Source organism: Betta splendens, chromosome 6, assembly GCF_900634795.4.
Source record: "Betta splendens chromosome 6, fBetSpl5.4, whole genome shotgun sequence".
Lineage (NCBI taxonomy): Eukaryota > Metazoa > Chordata > Actinopteri > Anabantiformes > Osphronemidae > Betta > Betta splendens.
Window position 1 is genome coordinate 8519468 of NC_040886.2, and position 19105 is coordinate 8538572.

The 19105-nt window shown below is 45.9% G+C and overlaps 1 protein-coding gene across 4 annotated transcripts in view; it reads left to right on the plus strand.

The window, feature by feature from the left end:
* The window catches only part of lrrc4ca (leucine rich repeat containing 4C, genome duplicate a), a 94517-nt gene that overhangs the window by 39834 nt on the left and 35578 nt on the right, over positions 1-19105 (plus strand). For 2 of the 4 annotated variants that reach the window (XM_055509920.1, XM_029153131.3), the window contains one exon: positions 11612-11749. The exons of 1 other annotated variant lie outside the window; for it this stretch is intronic. The gene's annotated coding sequence lies outside the window, so the exon portion shown is untranslated. Of the gene's footprint in view, positions 1-11611; positions 11750-15573; positions 18190-19105 lie in introns of those variants that run through there. One more of the 4 variants, XM_029153129.3, reaches the window with a different exon arrangement.

Below are 19105 nucleotides of genomic sequence, written 5' to 3' on the forward strand. Positions count from 1 at the left end.
GTGATCTAAAAGTCATGAACACAAAATACACAAACCACAGAAGTGTAGATCAGAGGCATCGGAATTATGCAATTAGGGCAGAAGCAGCATCTCCCAGCATCCCCTGACAAATTTCCTTTCTTACTGTAGACAAACTGAAAGGCTCGTGACTTTGAGACATCCGTGAAAGCAGAACTACAGCCATGGGACGGGTGCGTTACATACATTGTATTAAAGACACTTTCATAAATCTGTTTTGTCAATTTGCTATTTACAGTATTTATATAATTATTACCAAAATGCGTGTAGTAAACAGGAAGTTCCCAGCCTGCACTGTTAAAACTTTCTTGCAATTTTTTTTTGAGTTGCAGACAAAATCAAAGCTCCTCCAGGATTAGAGGCTCTATTATTGCCTGCAGCTGAATACCGTTAAAAATAATAAACGCTGAACGCAAGAAACGCTGCAGCAGCGGGGCTGAAAAGAAACACAATGCAAGGCAACAGTTCCAATAAGACTGTGTTACGTCAGGAAATGGAAAGTGACAGGTAAAATAAAAAGGTGTTTGCACAGATTAATGTGGAATCTACTATTGAATGAAACCACTTTTACTTTTAGGTGTAAACGGTCTCCTCTGCTAACATGTTCGCTTAATATCTTCATTCATTCTATGCATTTTCCAGATGCTTCTTGGGTCTTTTGTCACTTGAAAAGAGAAAGTTAGTGTAAGAATGATCAGATTACATGGAAAGGCCAGTGCATTGTGAGGGATTAGATGACAGCAGGGACCCTTTTTTCAGCATTGCTTCGAAAGTTCTGCTGGTGAACTGGGATATAAACAATTTAAGTACGCCACTGCTCCCATTCACTCGTGTTTTGAGGCAAAAATGGAGTTCATGGTATTGATTGCCGCGCAGGTTTTCGAATGATTAAATTATTGTCTAGCAGTTGCTTATCTTAAAAGAAAAAACACCAGGATCAGTGGTGCCTGCAGGACTGTCTGAGGAGCTGTAGATTATCTCTAAAATGCTGTGGCAGGTCATAAAATGCATCAATGGTATCAGCGTTTTTCAGATTATTTTCTCTGAAATTGTGATGGAAAAGCGTATTAGGAGGCAGGACGCCTGTGGCTACTCACCGGGATGCCAGGGACAAACTTGCTTTATTAAATGTTAGGCAGTATCTTAAAAACCTAATGATGCAAAAGCGTTGATGTAAGTCACAAATCCAGTATTTGTGTAGATGGTTTTAAAAAAAAACGTATTGAGATGCTGCAGTGGTTTGGATAATAACACAATACAATAAAAACTATAGTACGTGAGTCACCTTTAATGTCTAGCTTTTACCAGCGGAGTCATATTTTTGAGTTTGACGCAGATCTGGACTGAGGACAGGTCAGTGAAGCGCACACGCGACGCTGCTCCATTATCCCGCAGCCTGCGCCGAACGGAACGTTCCAGGAGACGACGTTGCCTCGAGGGCAGCGTATGTGCCACAAAAAAACAAACAAAAAAAAAAACCAGCGCACGCCTACACAACGGTACCTTTACGTGGCTGCGAGGCACGCGCGCCGCGGGCACCGACGCGTCCCCACACGATAACAGGTTGGACGCGGAGCAACGGGAAGGAGCGTCTCCGCTGCCAGAGCCTTTGTTGGAGCCTCCTTTCAGACCCAATCGTGACACAACACACACCTCTCAGCGACTCACCTGCTAATTTTGGACACGTCCAGAACGTTCGAACTTCCCATCGCGCCTCGCTTTTGACTATTTTCAGCGGCAAAAAGGCAGAACGTGTTGGTTTCGTGGCTGTGTCGCTTAAATATATTTCCAATATATTGGCAAAGCGCAGATTGTTTTGGCGTTTTCACACATTCAAACAACAGCATGTTTGCTCCATTTTCCATCCTATAATGTAGGATTTTAAACATTCAATCAAAGCAGGAGCTTGTAATTAAAGCCAATTTATGAAATGACGTCTGTGTGTGTGTGTGTGTGTGTGTGTGTGTGTGTGTGTGTGTGTGTGTGTGTGTGTGTGTGTGTGTGTGTGTGTGTGTGTGTGTGTACAGTACGGTATCTGGCTTCCACCTGAGCTTTCTGATGACTGTTTGAGACAGATAATGAGTCAGCTCTAACTCCAAGGCCGCTTTCCTGCTGACAGGTACTGGGCACGGAGTCACGTCACCTCTTTGCAGAGCCTGCGGCATCAGAAGACGAAACACAGAAAAGGGGATTTTTGGATCACGGATGTGTGGTCCGGGTCAGGTCATCTCATGGTACCGTGGCCCGCCGAACGTCTTCAGCTCATTAAAGCTACGTTTCTGGGTTACGATGACCGACTCCGAGCCGAGCAGAGTAACGCTTCGCTCACAGACCAGACGGTGGCTGCATTCAGCCGTGCACGACTCCAGGGCTCTGCGCCGCTAAAGCCTCAATTTCTTCATCTGACAGAGAAAGTATCTGTGTTGATCTTTCTCAGTGACAGAGCTGGCTCTCGCTCGTCTCAAGGTCAGACTGGAAACCTAAAGCCTCACACTCTACTCAGAGGAGATTGGAGAAACTATTGTAGTACACAGAGCGCGTTGCTAAGTGCAAAAAATCCTATGTGTTTATCCATTCTCCCATTGTCAGCCAACAAACTAAACCAGAAATCCTTTAGCCTATAGTCACATCCACCACCTACTCATGGGGGATCCGGAATCATTTCCAAGCCAGTCTGGCTCTGCTGGAATGCCTCCACTGGGAGGTGCCTGGAAGGCATCCTAATCAATGGCTGATTCACCCCAACTGGCTCTTTTCAATGCAAATGAGCAGAATCTCTTTTTCTGAGCTATTTCAGGATGTTCACACTACTTCTAAGCAAAATCTCAACACATGCTTTGTAGGAAATAATGTTCAGGTGTGTGCATCCCTCACATTTCAACTCAACTGGGGCTTCTGGGAAGGACCTGCAGCTCTTTCCACACGTGTGATTTCCTGTAGTAACAGATCATCCGCATGGACCATTTGAAAGCATTTTCATTGTTTGGAAATTCTTAAGACACTATGTTTAAGTGGACATACTGCTGGGGAACCTTAAGGATGGACCTCTGTCTATAATCTCGTTCCCCAGAAGTTAGTTTTCTCTGTTTTAAAAATAGATTTTTTTTTGCATATTTTATTTTAAGAAACAGTTGCACAAAGACAAAACGACACCATATGTGCCTCATAACAACAAAGTCACATACTGTAGTAGCGTCGTTGGGCTGCTGCACAGCAACGCTGCTCTCCACCCCCTGATTGTGAAGCGCATGCACCAGCCCGCTCCAGTCTCAGATGTTTTTTTTGTTTTTTTACAGTAGAGACTCAACCTTTAGATTTGCATGGAGAGCATAGCTGCTTATTGATTTTCCTCCCTCCCCACAAAAGCCATGTAAAAGGTGAACGCAACATATCAGTGATTACACAGCAGACAGGCTGGAGGCCGGCGGCTTCCCCGCCTCGCTGCATCCTTCTCTTCTTGCCTGTCCGCCAGCAGACCGGACAGAAGGTCAGAGAGTTGATCTGTGCCAAAACTCTCAGGATTTTACCCCCCCCCCCCCCCCCCCCCCCCCCCTCCCCTTTCCTCCCGTTTTCACTTTCAGATATGCAGATTCTGGACCTCCTAATGAGAATATGTTCCTCCCCGATACCATCTGTTCAGCTCGCGCCCTGCACGGGAAAATAAAAGACATGTGACATCGTTCCAACGAGACTGATTAATCAAAGTCACGGGGTGGTTGCCCTTTGCGCGCGTGTGCCACGGTCTGTCTCCAGTCAATTTCCTGTGTCCAGCACGAGAACCCCCCCCCCATCATGCGCAGGTGCATCTTAAGCCTGTTTGCCTGTTGACAGCAGATGACATGTACAGCAAAGGTGCTCAAACGTCTCGCCAAGGTAAATGAGCTGTGCCAAGAATAATTAAACTTGAGGACTGAGGATCAGGTTAATAACGAAAGCAGGATTATAGTATGTATGATGATGATGATGATGGTGGTGATGATGAAGACAGCATCCTAGGCTGGATTCGCTTTGAACTCTGTGATTTACTATGAACACTGTACTTTCTTCATCAAACCAGCGACGTTGACTCTGCCGCACGGTCGCCTTCATCCCAGCAAGCGTCAGCACAGACGCTCCCGCGCGCTCATGCTCACGCAGTGATCAAAAATCAAATCAAATCTACTCTGTCTGTGGGCATGAGCGTCCTCGGTCCCAAACACGAAATGACAGCGGAGAGCGCTGCCGCGGCTGTGGCCGATCGACGCTCCGAGCGGCTCCAGGAGCCGGAAGGACCTGCTGCAGCGTGAGCGTCATGAACACAACGCTGGATGAGCGCATCAGTGCTGGACAGACTGAGGGTGGACGTGGAACCCGGGTTCATGTTTGTGAGTCGACTGTACAGCACTGAGGAGTAAAATGAGCAACACAGACCGATTGTATAACCTTTCAGCCGCTTAGACTCATTACTTCACAGTGAAGTCCCTCTTGTGACGTGTCTTAATGCACTGGGGGGAAAAAAGCCATTTGTAAAAGCAGTACTCAGAAGTTCTGACCTTGTGTCTTGTAAGACATGAAAGGATTTGCATTTCATTTTGTGACTTACGGTCGTACGGCGAAAGTAATTTATACATTATGACAAAAATTATTACAGTATTATTATTACGGCATGAAATACCAAGAGATGCAACCGCTGGCACTCGCGCCATTCATTCAGACTGTGTCATCTGAACGTAGCCATTTGGATTTGCAGTCTGGTGTAAACACCCCGTTTCCAGTTTCCAGTCCAGGATGCCGTGTTGACACCGGGACTGGATCAAAGTCTGCACGTCAGGCAGTGGAACCTTCGCTCTGCTGAACGCATTTGACAGAATGTCCTTATTTACCCAATTTAGGTTAGAAAGCAGATGTGTGCTTATGTGCTTATGGTGGCGAGGAACCACAGTTCACTTTGTCGCGTGATAAATCCTTCAATGAATTTTAATATTTTAAAAGCAAGCAACAAATTGCTAATGATGTGCCGACCTCGGGCTCAGGAATGTGGAGGACCTGCACGCGTTCCAGCCGTTAGACTGCAGTGTATTAAAATTCAAAATGTCTTAAACATTCTTCTCCGTTTCCCTTATTTTGTTGATGCACCGTTTTATGATTATCGCCTGTTTTGATGCGATAAGCGTTGCATGTGTCACTTCTCTGCAGGGATAAAACTGTTGGCCTTTTTGTTTTTGCCTGCGTGACACTGAAAATCCTTCAAAAATCTGAAAACGTTGGGTCGCTACCCATGATGCACTGTTAAAAGGAAACCAGTCGCACTGGTAATATAAAGGGGGTTGCGTGGTCGCTCTGCCTCAGTAAATTCATTATGTCGTCCAATCAGTGGCGAGGATCGCAGCTGTCGCTGAGCAAATGCGCTTAGACTCCATTATGTGTCAGACTCATTAGGAAGATTGATTTTATTTTGTATCCTTTATTTGCAGCACAAAAGCAGAAAAAGAAAAGAAGTTAACGCACAGTTGTGTTGTGTCAGGTAGACATGTCAGCTGCCAGGCACTGCTGCAGCACTGTACGCTCATCACTGGAGCAAACATCACACTACCTCTCCCAATCTGTCTACTGTCATTTACTGTCCCATAATCAGTGCAGCGAGGCACCTTCTTGCTGACAAAACTTGTGAAGCCTGGCGACAGTATCTAAGCAGGTTTGTGTTTTTAGGGGCTGTAACGCAGGAGCCTGGCGTTCTAACATGGCCCTGCTCTGCACCTACTGTACTGTTCTATCAGATCTGGGGGAGGAGTCGTCCTGAGCCGACGCTCCAACCTCGAGTGGAGGCCTCGATGGACGTTCGAGGTCATACTATAGCTAAAAGATAAAGGAGATGTTTAACTTTGATGGGTCTGACACTTTATAATGAACTGTGGCAAAGGGGGAACTCAATTAGCCACAATGGGAAGTGCACAGTATTTCCCATCAGCATAACTGTGTATTGATATATAGTGTGTCTGTTGTTCCATAGGAACTCCTGTATGGCTGTGTCATCTTTCTGAACTTGTACCTCTGCATTGACTCCTTTGTTTCCTCGCTCACATCACACGGCCTCAGCCCCTCCTCTGGGTCTGCACGCAGCACCTGGCAATAACATGTTTCCGTCCCGAGGACACGCGCCGCGTCAAATGAATCACGCTGATCGCATCTCAGGCTGCTCCGTCCCGCTATCATTCGTCGTTGAGCGCGTCACTTCCAACGTTTGCACAGATGCTGGATGTTTTCTTGATCAAATCCAAAACAACATTAATGAATCCTGTAATCTAATTCACGTTAGCGTATTATTGCCTCCGAGGGTTCATTTATAGCAGTGAAATGCAGAACAATGAAAATTATTCTAAAGACATTTTTTAAGTACCTTTAAATATGACTTCATCTTAACCTTTTACATTTCGACACTAGTGTAGGCAGGGCTTTCTTTACACAGGTAGAAAATGTGGGCTTATTTGTGCATTTTTTATTGCATAATTTTTGTTCTGAATAAAAATCAAGGAGCATCTCGTGTGAATGAAAGTGGCCGTAATTTCAAAAGAAGGAATAATTCATGCATTAGCTGGAAACCCACTTGTCAAACTTGAAACATGAAGGTCGTTTACTTGAAAGGGCAATATTGTAATGGGAGATGAAAGTGCTATGAATGCGAGCCCAGTTTGCTTCTCTTTAATAAAGACAGATTCAAATCCTTACCCCGAAGCTGAAATAAAAATAATAAAGAATAATGTTTGGAGCTCTACCAGTATAGTCACTACAGTATCCTACTGTGGCTCAGTGGAAACCAGCTCAACCACTGATTTTTTTTTTTTTCTCATTGTCATATGTAAAAATTCTAGCATGTGCAAGATTCATTCAAAAGTCGTAATACAAACACACTAAACTGGGTCCTAAACCCTGAAGGTTCTGACTAGAATGAGGCCTGTTTGAAGCCACAGCGCATGTGGATGTGAACAGCGCCGTGGTTCCAGGCGCGCGTCCTTTGAGCCAGAATTCACATAAACCGCGCAGAGCAGTTAAAAAGTTTCCCTCTATTCCCTGCTCCTTCCGATTCTATTAGTCAAAGCTTTTAGCGACCGGTTTGGAATGTTTGTACATGTCGCGGCGTGGGAGTCTCACACATGACTCGCTCTGATCTGAGCGCCGCAGCAAACGCGCTCGCAATGTTGACAACTGTTTTCCGAGGGGGAAAAAAAAAAAAAAAACCTGACATGAAGTCACCAGATGACATCATATATATAAAGTGATTTACATATCAGAGCTCCTCTGTCTCCGCTCTCGGAGGAGAGGAAGGCTGCGCAGGCTATGGAAGCCGCTGTGATCACTGTAGCTTAAGATTAGACATGACAGAACAAAACGGCATTAGCCGCGTGGATCAGTCTCCAAACGCTCATTCATCAAAACATGAACAGCTGAAAAGGGGAGATGTTTGGTCTCTCAGGAGTGATAATGAATCAGTGATCAGATCTATGATGCATGAATTCATACGTGTGAGAATTAGGAAAATTCAAAAGACAAACTTGAACTTGAACTGAATGTGGATGTCCATGTTCTTTATCAGCCACACATCAAACGTTCAAACTACTGTAACTTATTCCAGTTATTCCAGTTTTCCATGGTGATTAATAAAAAAATAATCTAAGATGATATGATTGGTTAGGAAATATAGATAAAAGTAGAAAGTTTAGAGAGTAGTCGACTTGTCGCTGTCTTCAGGTATAAGTTGGACTTGTTGCCAGTCAATCCACACTTGAGGCTGGAGTAGCAGCTCCTCCAGTCAATAGCGAATCAGTGCATGTTGGTGAAACATGGTAAGAGGGGGCGCGGAGGCGCTTGTTTAACGTCCGTCTGTCTGGGCGAGTGGAGCTCTCCTCCCTGTGTCTAATTACGTGGGATCCGCAAGCTGCCATTTGGTGCTATTGATCCGCGCTACCTGTTCCACACAAGGCTGTGGATCCTCAGGAGGACGTCCCACGGCGCACAAGTGATTATCGGCTCTCGGCCTCTGTTGTTGAGGATACGAAGCGTCCACATTAACGCGGAGCCGTTATCGTCCGCGATGTGGAGAGCGGAGAGAGAGAGAGAGAGACGAGCGCTGAAGCACGTTTCCAAGGGTTAACGTGTGAAGAGGGGACGCGGGCTGAGGATGAGAGGAGGAAATTAAGAAGTAATGTAGCGCAGATATCCGCCATATGTCGATCGTCACCTTGCGGGGGATGATTTCAGACGAACATCTTCTGGAGAGGCGTCATGCAGGACACGGTTCACAGTGTATAGCCTCCCTGCTGTGTGCGCGTCCCAGATAAACATGCGATAACTAAATCAAAGCGTGCCGACATTGTCATGACTCCCTGTTATGATTTAATAACACGCTTCACAGCGGGATTTGTGTCTTTTTTCTAATTATTTTCTACCGGTTGAAATGAATTTCTCTATTAAAGCTGCTTTCATTAGGATGTACAGGTGACATGGTGTAATACAAGACAAAGGCAGTCCACGTGGAGCTTATGACCTTACGGCAGGTTATTTGATGCACATGAAATAGAATGAGGAGCTGCAAAATGCATTGATAGAATTATAGAAATGCAGTTATACAGGATTAATGTAGGATTGAAGGAAAGACCAGCATGTTTCCCGTGCGCTGTGGGAATGAGTGAGTCTGTGTGTTCGCAGCTGGATTTGGGTGAGGGGGGGGGGATCAGGCTTCTGTTACCAAATGATTCAGTGTGTGTGTGTGTGTGTGTGTGTGTGTGTGTGTGTGTGTGTGTGTGTGTGTGTGTGTGTGTGTGTGTGTGTGTGTGTGTGTGTGTGTGTGGGTCCAGGATGTCTACTCCCTGCACTGTCGCTGTCGACCGTGCTTACAAACGCACCGACTCAGCAGCGATTTGCATAATGATAGTACTGTTGCACTTACAATAGTAACGTTAATTCAACAAAGGCGCAAATGCAGTCGTTTGAGCAGAAACAACAGCTAATATTAGGCAATGATTGGAGCAAATTTACTCTTGTACTGTATGCGCTGAATGTTTGTTAAAATGGTGGAATTAAAAGTTAATGAATGCAAAGCGCTGATTAAAGTCATGTGGTTTGAGCGGTCGATGCTGTGTCACAGATAATAGGTGGGAAGAGGTGGTCGTGTAAACCTTCATACTGGTTGTGAGACATTAGTTTGTGGCTTACGCTGGTTCCCTTGTTGCTCTCTGCCTTGTTTGTGCCAATGTGAAACTCTTGATTCTGACACTGGAGTCGGTGTGGCGTCGGCTCTGTTACCTACATGTGTTCTCCAGCGAGTAGCCAGGTTTCGCTGCCTTCAATTCCCAGGCTAACCCCCCCCCCAGCGACCCCCAGTCGAGAGGCGTTTGACGGGCGCGTCGGTACGAGGCTGTTTGTCCGTATCGGCCTCGTGCTTCTGATGCTTTACATCCTTCCCCTGAATGTGTGAGACTCGTCTTCACGTCTTCGCTCTGCGGAGGAGCCGGATCACTGAATGAGCCACAGACACATATAAATGATTCATTAGAGGGATACTGTAATATTCCACTAGTTTTGGCAGCCGGCAGAGGCGGCGTTCAGCTCCAGGCCAAACATCCTGGCACTGCCTCCGCATTAGAGACGGATTCAACGGAGCAGTGTTTTTCTCTTATTATTCTATTGTTCCTCAACTATCTGAGACTGTGGACGCTCAGGCCAGAGATAGTGACTATGTCTGATGTTGCCATCTTCCTTCACGTTTCTCCAGGGCCTTTCGTTAGCTTAATTAAATATAAAGCTTGGATTAAAAACTATTTGCTTATTGGCATAGAAGAATTGTGAAATTGATGTGCAAAGTGCACAAAAGTGTAAATCCTCTGTGGAGAAGCTGCCGCCGACCGGCCAAATTACACAGGACACATGCTTGGGTGACGCTTTATGCTTCATATGTAAATACGAGCTGGGAGAGCGCGCGGCGGCGCTTGTGCTGCACAGCGGCGTAAAGTGTTTGCTGATATTCTGTTACTGACTGAATGAGCCATCTCCACCCATTACTCCAGACTCACAGAGATGAAACCTAGAACACTTCAGGTCAAAACATCCTGACTGTCGCTCGGGGATCGCGGTCAAACGGCTCAGTGCTTGAGATCAGAGATAAACAATAACCGCTGGACAGCGTAGCTGAATTACTCAGCGGCCTTTAAACTTAAACCATTGATTTTTTTTCCGTATTTTTTTTCTATTTTATTTCCAAGACTGGAGTTTCAGGCTGTAGATGCATAACAATGCAATTACTTAAAACAAGGTAATCACAATTGCTTCATGTGCACAGGCTAGAGATGCAGTGGGTCTGGGAGGGACGGCAGCTAAAGGCCCAGCTGAGGTTCCGTAGGCTTCTGTGGGCTTCAGCACGATGCTGTCCACACAGGGTCAGTGGGACCTCCTCCACTCACATCAAATATAGAACACAAACTAGCCTCCACCATGCGTTTATGAGACACGCTGACGTCTCCCTGACTCATGTTCAAAGAGGCAGAAAACATCAGCCAACATCGCCTAATACGTTACAGTCCCGTGCACCTGCTCTGTCACTTTCTGTTTACCGTGGGGCTTCTTTTTGAACATTTTTCCAGAATTCCAGTTGAGTTCTTTGAAAAACAAGTCTAAGCTGGCTCCACGGTGTTCTTGTTTACTGCCGTTTGGTAATGACACCCAGCGGAGGTGCTGGAGCCCAGTAGGCGACAGCAGAGCTGGCTGGGTTGCACTAGCTAGCAGCTAGCACTCTAACCTAGCGCTAGCTAAGGGTGCATGGTACACCTTGTTCCAATGCTAACACACTAATGCCAGTGTGACAGGAGATCAATTGTGCACTTACTGTTTAGATTAATTATTTTTATTATGTTAAATGAATAGAAGAACTACACCAAACACGGAATTGCTATTTTTTCATTACAATCATCACATAAATGATGGCATTTATATACATTTAGGTCTGACAGAAGGTAAATGAAATTAAATCTATTCATAAAGCTGTTGCTTATAGGCAGTAATGATTGTTTTATGCCATTGTCAGATATTCTCTCCCTTGTGCTGCGTTTTATTGAGTCTTAATAGTCATAGTTAACCTGGTTGTAAAATGATCTCTCTGGAATAAAGATGTAGTTATTGGTAGTGAACCCATTGCCTTCCAGTTCTTTTTCCCCTTCAAGGTGATGCATAGCAGTTCCTGGACTCTTTCCCATTGCTTTTTTCAGAAGATAAGAGAATGGAATACAGCACTGTACTGTATGTTTACATGATGTGAGGATATCTTATCAAAGTTCAGCGTACGTACTGCATGTACTGTATGATCCGTGGTGGTTCGGGGATCTTAAGAAGTGTGTGTACAAATTGAAATCGCCTGCTCTGTTTTACCCACAACTCATAAACTCACAGACCTCCGCACATTCTAGTGTTTTTGTGAAACCAGCCTGCAGAGACACTTGCCTGCAGTAAATTTCGCCGGCTAACAAAAAGCGCACACAACCAATGGAATGTGCAATTCCTTACAATGCCCCTTATTGATTTTATTGCCATTTAAACTGCTTCCCTCTGTTCGTCTGCCCTATGGCAGGGAGGATGTGAAGGGACGGCTCGCTAGATCTCCCCTGTGTCTGAGAGGAAAGACAACGGCGCTGAGGATTAGAGGAACAGAGGATCGGCCGTCGCATCCAGATGCTGCAAATCTGCTCCCTGCCTCACATGTGAATAGGTATGCCATTGTCTGGAGCGCCGCTTGTTTTTGCATGAGCGGAGACACAGCCAAGGAGATAAACGCGGCGAAACCGAGGTTACACCAAGTGTAAATCTGCCATGATACGGGATTACAAGGTTTATGTCATGCTTAAAGCCTTTATCCGCTGATTGTCAGTCAAGATTTTCTCAGCAGCGAACTTTGTAAGCCTTTAATGACGCTACATTAATGGGCAGATCTAGCGAGAATGTGGGAACGGTTGCACATGCAGAATAGTGATGCTGAACATATAGCAACTCTGCATTGAAGTATTTACCTCCAAAAGACAGATTACACCTCTTCCTGCTTCCCTTCTATCCTAACTGTTTCTCATCAACAAGCTACTATAGGCCACATTGAAACCCCAAAACTAGGATGTGTACCATTATACCTCTTTGTCATTCATCCTGTCGCAACAATCTTGCAGGGCTGCATTCACCCACAGGGAAAACATCTGGTCATGCTTGACTCGAAGGGTCTCACTCTACTGTGGCAAAGCACATCTGCAGCGAATGCACTTTGGAGGTTCGATCATTTCCAAAAATACTCCCGTCGCCATGACGAGAGAGAGAAAGATGTTTGTTTGTAAGCAGGTCATGTTTGAGGCAGAAGAAGAAGTGGTGAGGACTCTGGCTTCAGGAACACAGTGTTTTATGTGCTCAGTGCTTCATTAAGAGTAAATAGCATGGGACGATTTTCTCTGCAATATGCATTTTATTATGGAGCTGATGGCACTATGTCCCAACATTCACCTTCAGACGTCTTTTTTTAAAAGGCTCGATCACCACCAGCTCATCTGAAACGATATGCACTGTACCTCTGAACTGTAAGTCCTGGAACGATCTGATGCGGTGGATAGTGTCTCCTCGAACTCTGCTCATTATGTCATCCATCAAAGGTGCAGTCAACCAGATGATCGAATTGTGGTGTTACTTAAAAGAAAGAACTTTTCTCTACGCAGACTGATTTCCAACGTTGGTGTTTTGGATTGAAAACAACGTTTTTTTAAAATGCTGGTCCACCAGCAAAGCGCCAAGCTTGCTAAAGCAAGCAGCCTTCCAATATATATTTGGGATAGGCCTTAAATTGTAATAAACTACATTTCATCAGGTTCCGTAGGACCAGTATTTTTTTTCCATTTGCCTCCCTCTCCCATCCAATTTTGCACAGAATATTTCAGCTGCCTACATCATCTTTGCATCACAAAATTTTGATACTTAGTCATGACCCACAAAAGTAGTTCCACACAGCCTGAAAGGAATACACAATTTCCTAATGCCCACGCGTTTCAGTAAACCGAACCTCGCGTGAATGTGTGCGAGCGCCTCAAAAGCCTGTCAGCCCAAGTTTGTTTGGGCTGCACTTTGCCATATGGCTGAACAATGGCAGGTTTTAAATGGCAATATGTCGGGCAGCATTATCTTTACTCACAGAACGCACTAGGGAATGTTTTCTCTTTGAAAAATGGTGATTTTCTACAATCACAAATCAATTTTTTACTTTATCTATTTGGACCATGTGTTTGGACCCGTCTCAAAACCAAATTGATTTATTTCTGTTTCTCCTGTTTGAAGAATAAGGGCAGAGGTACTGCAGCTCAATATGGTCGAACCAGTAAAAATGAATTATAGCTCTACACCCTCTAAAGCCTTTAAATAGAAACAGAAAGAAGTTCAACTTTTCTCCTTTTGGACTTAAAACAACTCAACTTTGACTCGTTAAAGCTTTACTGACGCAAATTTGGCTAATTACACTCTGTTATTAGAAGATTTCTTTATATTTTAAATCACATTTTAGATTCATTTTCCTCCAAACGCTGCTGTGAAACACATTTAATTTCAACTTTGAATAAACGCTACTTCAGAGGCAGAGAGGAAAGACCTACAGTACAGTAAACATTAAATCTCTGCATGAATGGAAAAGCTGAATCATCCTGGAGTTGTTTTTTTAAATGCAGAAACCGTTAAAATACATATCATAGTAAAAAAATGAGATAAGGGAAAATCTGAAATATGCCTGAATGATGATAAAAGACCTCAGTATCCAGCCTGAAATTATGCTACTTGTGTGTTCAAATGCCGATTTGGGTTTACATGTTAAAAGACACCGCTAGCGGAGATGGTGCTTCTTGATATGATAAGTAATATAGTGATTATATAATCATCATCAACTTACTCATCCTTCAGCGACAGCGGGGCCTTCTCATCTCTTGATACAGCTTTGAGTGGCAGCCAATATCCAATAACCAAGGCAGCCATCCAGTCACCTTCAGCACGATATCACGCTGAAGCAGCTTCGAAGGGTGTTATTAGGTGAAGCACGCTTTGAATGATTTTAATTCGCCTCAGACTCATGGGTGAATCCAAATCACCTGCCAGAAGTGGTCTAGAATGGAAACAAAACGTACACGGCCAAAGGCGGCCTCGGATGGAACGCCACAGTTATGATCAGAGCGGAGATTAACGGCGAGCACTTTGACGCGCCAAATTATCAGAACCCACTCGGGTTCTTCAAGCTAAGCTAATTGTGGGGCTTGAGACATGGGCCTGCGCCGAGCCGAGCGGAGCCTGGCTAAATATTACACAAAGACAAGCCCGCGTCGCTACACAACCCAGACCGATGGCGCACGGCGCAGACACATTTGCCGAACAGACCCGCTGCTCCATCTTCCTCGCGCACCTTGACTACATTATTTTATTGCCCCCGAGCCCTAAAGGATATCAGCAGTGATGTCTCATACCCTCCAAAACAACATCATGAATAATGAAAGCCGGGCCTCAAAATAAATAACACGCATTATTAATGCATACAGAGGCGCTATGAAGGCGGCGGCGGCAGGTTCCACGACGCTCTCTATCTCATTTAGTGTCGGAACAGGTGGATCCGTGCAGAACCTGAAGCTTAGCTTGCATATGTGACGTATGGAAGCATCAATGTGATGCACTCAGATGGAGCTAATTGTGTAAAAACGTCACTCTTTCACTGTGTCTCTCATCTCTGACTTCATCTTAGCCGAGCAATTCACTGTACGTGGCCTTGACTTGAGTGCAGCGCATTTGATATGTGATGCATTCCTTTTGATGGCTGGGCGAGACCTGCGTGCCATACTCAACATGATTATAACATTATCTAATTGCATCCCCGCACATTTATTATTCAGGCCCTGACAACATAATACGTCCGGGGAAAGACAGGGACACGTGCGCCTTAAGCCGCCTCTGAACGGCATCGTAAAGCGCTGATGCAGAGCGAAGTCTGGTGAAATTTAGAGCCTGCATCACCACAGCATCTTTGATTCCCAGTGTCCATGTCTTTATTTGTACTGATGCTGAGTGCATAAGCGTTCATCACAGTGGAGCCCTATCTCTTATGCTCCTCCCAGGGGTCCGGCATGCGTCGTGCCCTTTATGAACAAGGTCATATTGCGAACAATGGCAGCTCTGTACTGTATCTTCAGCAACAAGGCGCATCTTCACTACCTCTTTGTTTTGTTGATGACTTATGCTCACGTCAATAGGATGCAATTGCATGAGTAACTGCTTTGACAGTCAACAAATTAATACATGCAGTCCATCGATCCAGCAACTGAACATTTCACTTCTAGTGTCCTATGGTCTCGAACCTTGCATAAATCAAGATAAAGCCTTCGACCTCTGGTGACGGTTCCCGCGCACCAAACAAGAGCTTCGTTAGTGAGGAGTGGTCGCCTGACGTCCACCGGCCCCCGGCTGATGGGGAAGTGAAGGCTTTAATTGAAAGGCCTCAGACAAGGTCGCCATAAAGCAACATGGTATAAATTATGGAGCTGAACGCTCAAAAGCGACCTTAACAATTACATGTGAATGACATGGAAATGCTGCGCATTCAAAGGCTTTCAGACTAAAACACTATGCCACGAGCTTTAAGAGAGGAGTGGGTGTTAATAGGTTTCATTAGGCTGCTTGTCCAGAGACAGAGAAAACTGGAGACGGGGGGAGAGTGAGTGAAGAGTGAGTTATTTAAAGACGCCTCCTTCCAGTGGAAGGCGAGAGGGTGCTGCTCTTTTACTACCACACGTCCGGCACACAGAAAGGCCGGTCGACAGCCACGAAGACGGATGAATGATGCAGAGCCTTCAGCACAGAGGGAAATGAGATCAGATGTTGACAGCTAGATGGACAGGTCCCTGGCCTAGAATCCAGATGTGCTTCACATCTACTATGGCACACTCTGTAAATGCACACTCACCTACAGTACAGTACGCTGCTGCATGTGCAGATTCACCCCCCTCTTTTTTTTTTTTTTTTTTCTAAAGCTCCATTCTGAGCGTAGTATATTATGACTGAGTTTAGCATAATATGTGCAGTACAGCAGGTTGCCTGAGATAAACGCTTCCCGAGCAGTAATCTTCCTGAAGACCTGAAGTCTCCTGTGTCAGCCTCCATGCTAAAACTCTGCAACGCGTGTTTCATAATTCATAACACAGACACAGCATTTAAATTGGGTTTAAAGTGCTGAAGCACGGGGGGTTATATTAGACTGTTTTATGGATTTTTCAAACTCCTCGTGCTTTCGTTTATTCCATTCTGCGGCTGTCGCTGCGATCGCGCTGCATTGCATTTTTTTTTTCTTTTTTGCCAAAGTCAAATAGATGCCGCATGTGTTTCTATAAACGCAAAGCGGGGTTTGTCATGGGAGAGAAATCCGAGGCGACCACCAGCCCGAGGCCACTGTCCCCTCCACCCTCCAGCGAAGAGGAGAGGACAGTCGGTAGGTGGCAGTCGTGTCACATTTGCAGAGAACCCACACACGCGGGAGGAATCTCATCCTCCCTCTCCTCTCGTCTCCCGCGTCCATGTAGACCTCTATCTCTCCTCCGCGCGCGCGTGCACGCGCTTAGACAAAAATTTCTATTAGCTCTCCCCTCATTAAAACTGACTAATGGACGGAAATGATGGGCGAGAACAATCAGTGGTTTAACGCCGTGCCCTCCGCGTGGAGAGGCGACGGGGAAATGTTAGGAAGCAGGGGAAAGTTCAACATGAGCCGCGCGACGGCTGGAGGAGAGGGAAGAGCGTGTTTCCTGCTCTCGCTGCTTCAGTCCCGCTGTTGACGGCGGCGTAGCGGTCTCAATTGGAGAGAACGGCTTGTCAGTGGGAGGTAACCTACATGATGTTTCCCTCGTGCGCTTATCAATTCAGCGTCCATCCGCGCTGCGCCCCGCGTTTTACTCGGGCAGAGCGCGCCGTGCCTCAGTGAGGCGCGCGTGGATGCGGACTGCGTGCGCGTATTGGAAACGGAGTCATTCGTGATCACGTTTGAAGCAACTTGAAAAGCACGGTCCGGTCCGAGAACGGAGGGGAACGCGGGCTTGGACGCCATTCACTTTGTGGATAATCACCCTCGAGCAACACGATGGATGGGCGACGCTCGAATCACCGAAACGCACGCGTAGATGGAGCGAGGGCAGAGAAGTGATGACTGCCTTTGGTGAACTATAACTCCCTCCCTGCTTGGAAAACATGTAAAAGCTGAGCTTGGGTGTTACGCTCGAAGCCGCTGACTTAATTTCTGATGGGCTTTTAAAGGGCTTCTTGAGGATAACTGCTGGATTTTCTTTGCCTGTCGATGTTGCGTCCCCGATCAACGCGCCTTTTTCTTCCCGAAAATGGAGAACGGAGCCTCCTGATGAGAGAGATCACCAGATCCTCGTAAATCTGGCCAACTTCAGAAATGATCTCCTGTGTAGGATTTATGTTAAGTCATTGAACTTCTTTCGTCGACGTAACGGGGAGAAAAGGTAGATCTAAGCGTCTTGACATCCGCACTGGGTTGTGAGGTGAAATCTAATCAGATCCAACGGGGCAGATGAATACGAAGTAAGAGGGATCTGAATAAAAGTTTGAATTCGAGACATTGAAATAAGCCCACGTCTGCCCCTCGGTGCATGGTCTGCCGTAGGATGGGATGTATCTCTCTGGAAATTGATTATATGCACTTCAATTAAAACGTCGCGGAGAGGTTACGTTTTAAGCATTCCGTTTAGATTTGAGCTACAGTCAAAATCAGCCTCACTTCACATCCGCAAAACTCATCAAATGGAGAAAACCCGGGAGCGCAGTGGGCAGCGCTTCGCATCGGGAGAGTAGTTTCGACAATGGCACTTGTGGTGTACGCGTCCTGAAGAAAAAGAGAAAGTATTTGGATGCATTCTCGTCGCCATGAAGAGCACGCCACCCAGACTGATGTGTGGATTACATACCAAGTCGTTTTGAGAGCGGGGACACAATGTGTCTAACAAAAACGCATCAGCGCGGATTCTGCGAAATCGCCAGAGAATTGCGGATTTTTTTCGATGCAGTTTTTGGGGAGGGAGCCGAAGAAGGACCGTTCTCCGTCTGAAGCAGAGACTGCGCGGACCTCGACGTCTTGGTGAAAAAGTAAGTTATAGTGTTGGTGGCGTGAGGAAAACCTTGGTCTGATTGCCTGACTCGTCTCTGTAACATAACTACCCGTTCAGCTTGTCCTTCCAGCTGTGTTCCTTTTTATTCGTTTTCATTCGTTGAGTGCAGTCATGTAGTGTAAAGTAAATCATCGCCTCGGTGTTTTACCTTCAAATATCACGCAACCTTTCGGCAAAGATCTATAATCCTGCGCTGATTTGGAAGATAATGGAAAGATGCGCGCGCTCGCTCGGGTCTTGCGTTTCCGTGCGCGCCCTTGACTCCGGTGCGCGAGCATCAAGCCGAAATGTCAGGAACAGCAAAGCATAAAGACTTCAGCTCCGCCGCAACGCAAACGCGAGACACGTTCCCTTGAAACAAAGTGAAGCGAACGTGACTCGGCTTTTCAGACCCGATATGCTGATTTGGCACGAGGCGACTGCACGCCATCCATCTACAAACCCATCCATCCATTCATCCGGCCCACACCTGCCTGCTCACAGGTATCATTTCAGCAAAATCTGTCACATTCACAAACGCACATTTGCACCTTGTAACATTTGAGCCGCAGAACACGTCGCGGTCCTAAAATGGAAAGAATGGAGCATTACATGTTTGGCATTTGTGCCTGGTGCCTAAAAGCATCCCACATTGGCCTCTCTTCTTGTCTAGTTGGCTCGACTTACACAGACGCCGCTTGTTCACTGCCTCAGCGCGAGCCTGGGAGGGAGCTGTTCTTCTTACGTGGTGCTGAAATTCAAATCTGCCGTCTTTGCACTGCCTCTTCTCAGTCGGCGGCGACAGGGATGTTATAGTTCATGGTCTGAAAATCTGAGCAGCTAGACTGCAGAATATATGCAACCAGGCAACAGATGATACATCTCTGTCTGTCTGTCTGTCTGTCTGTCTGTCT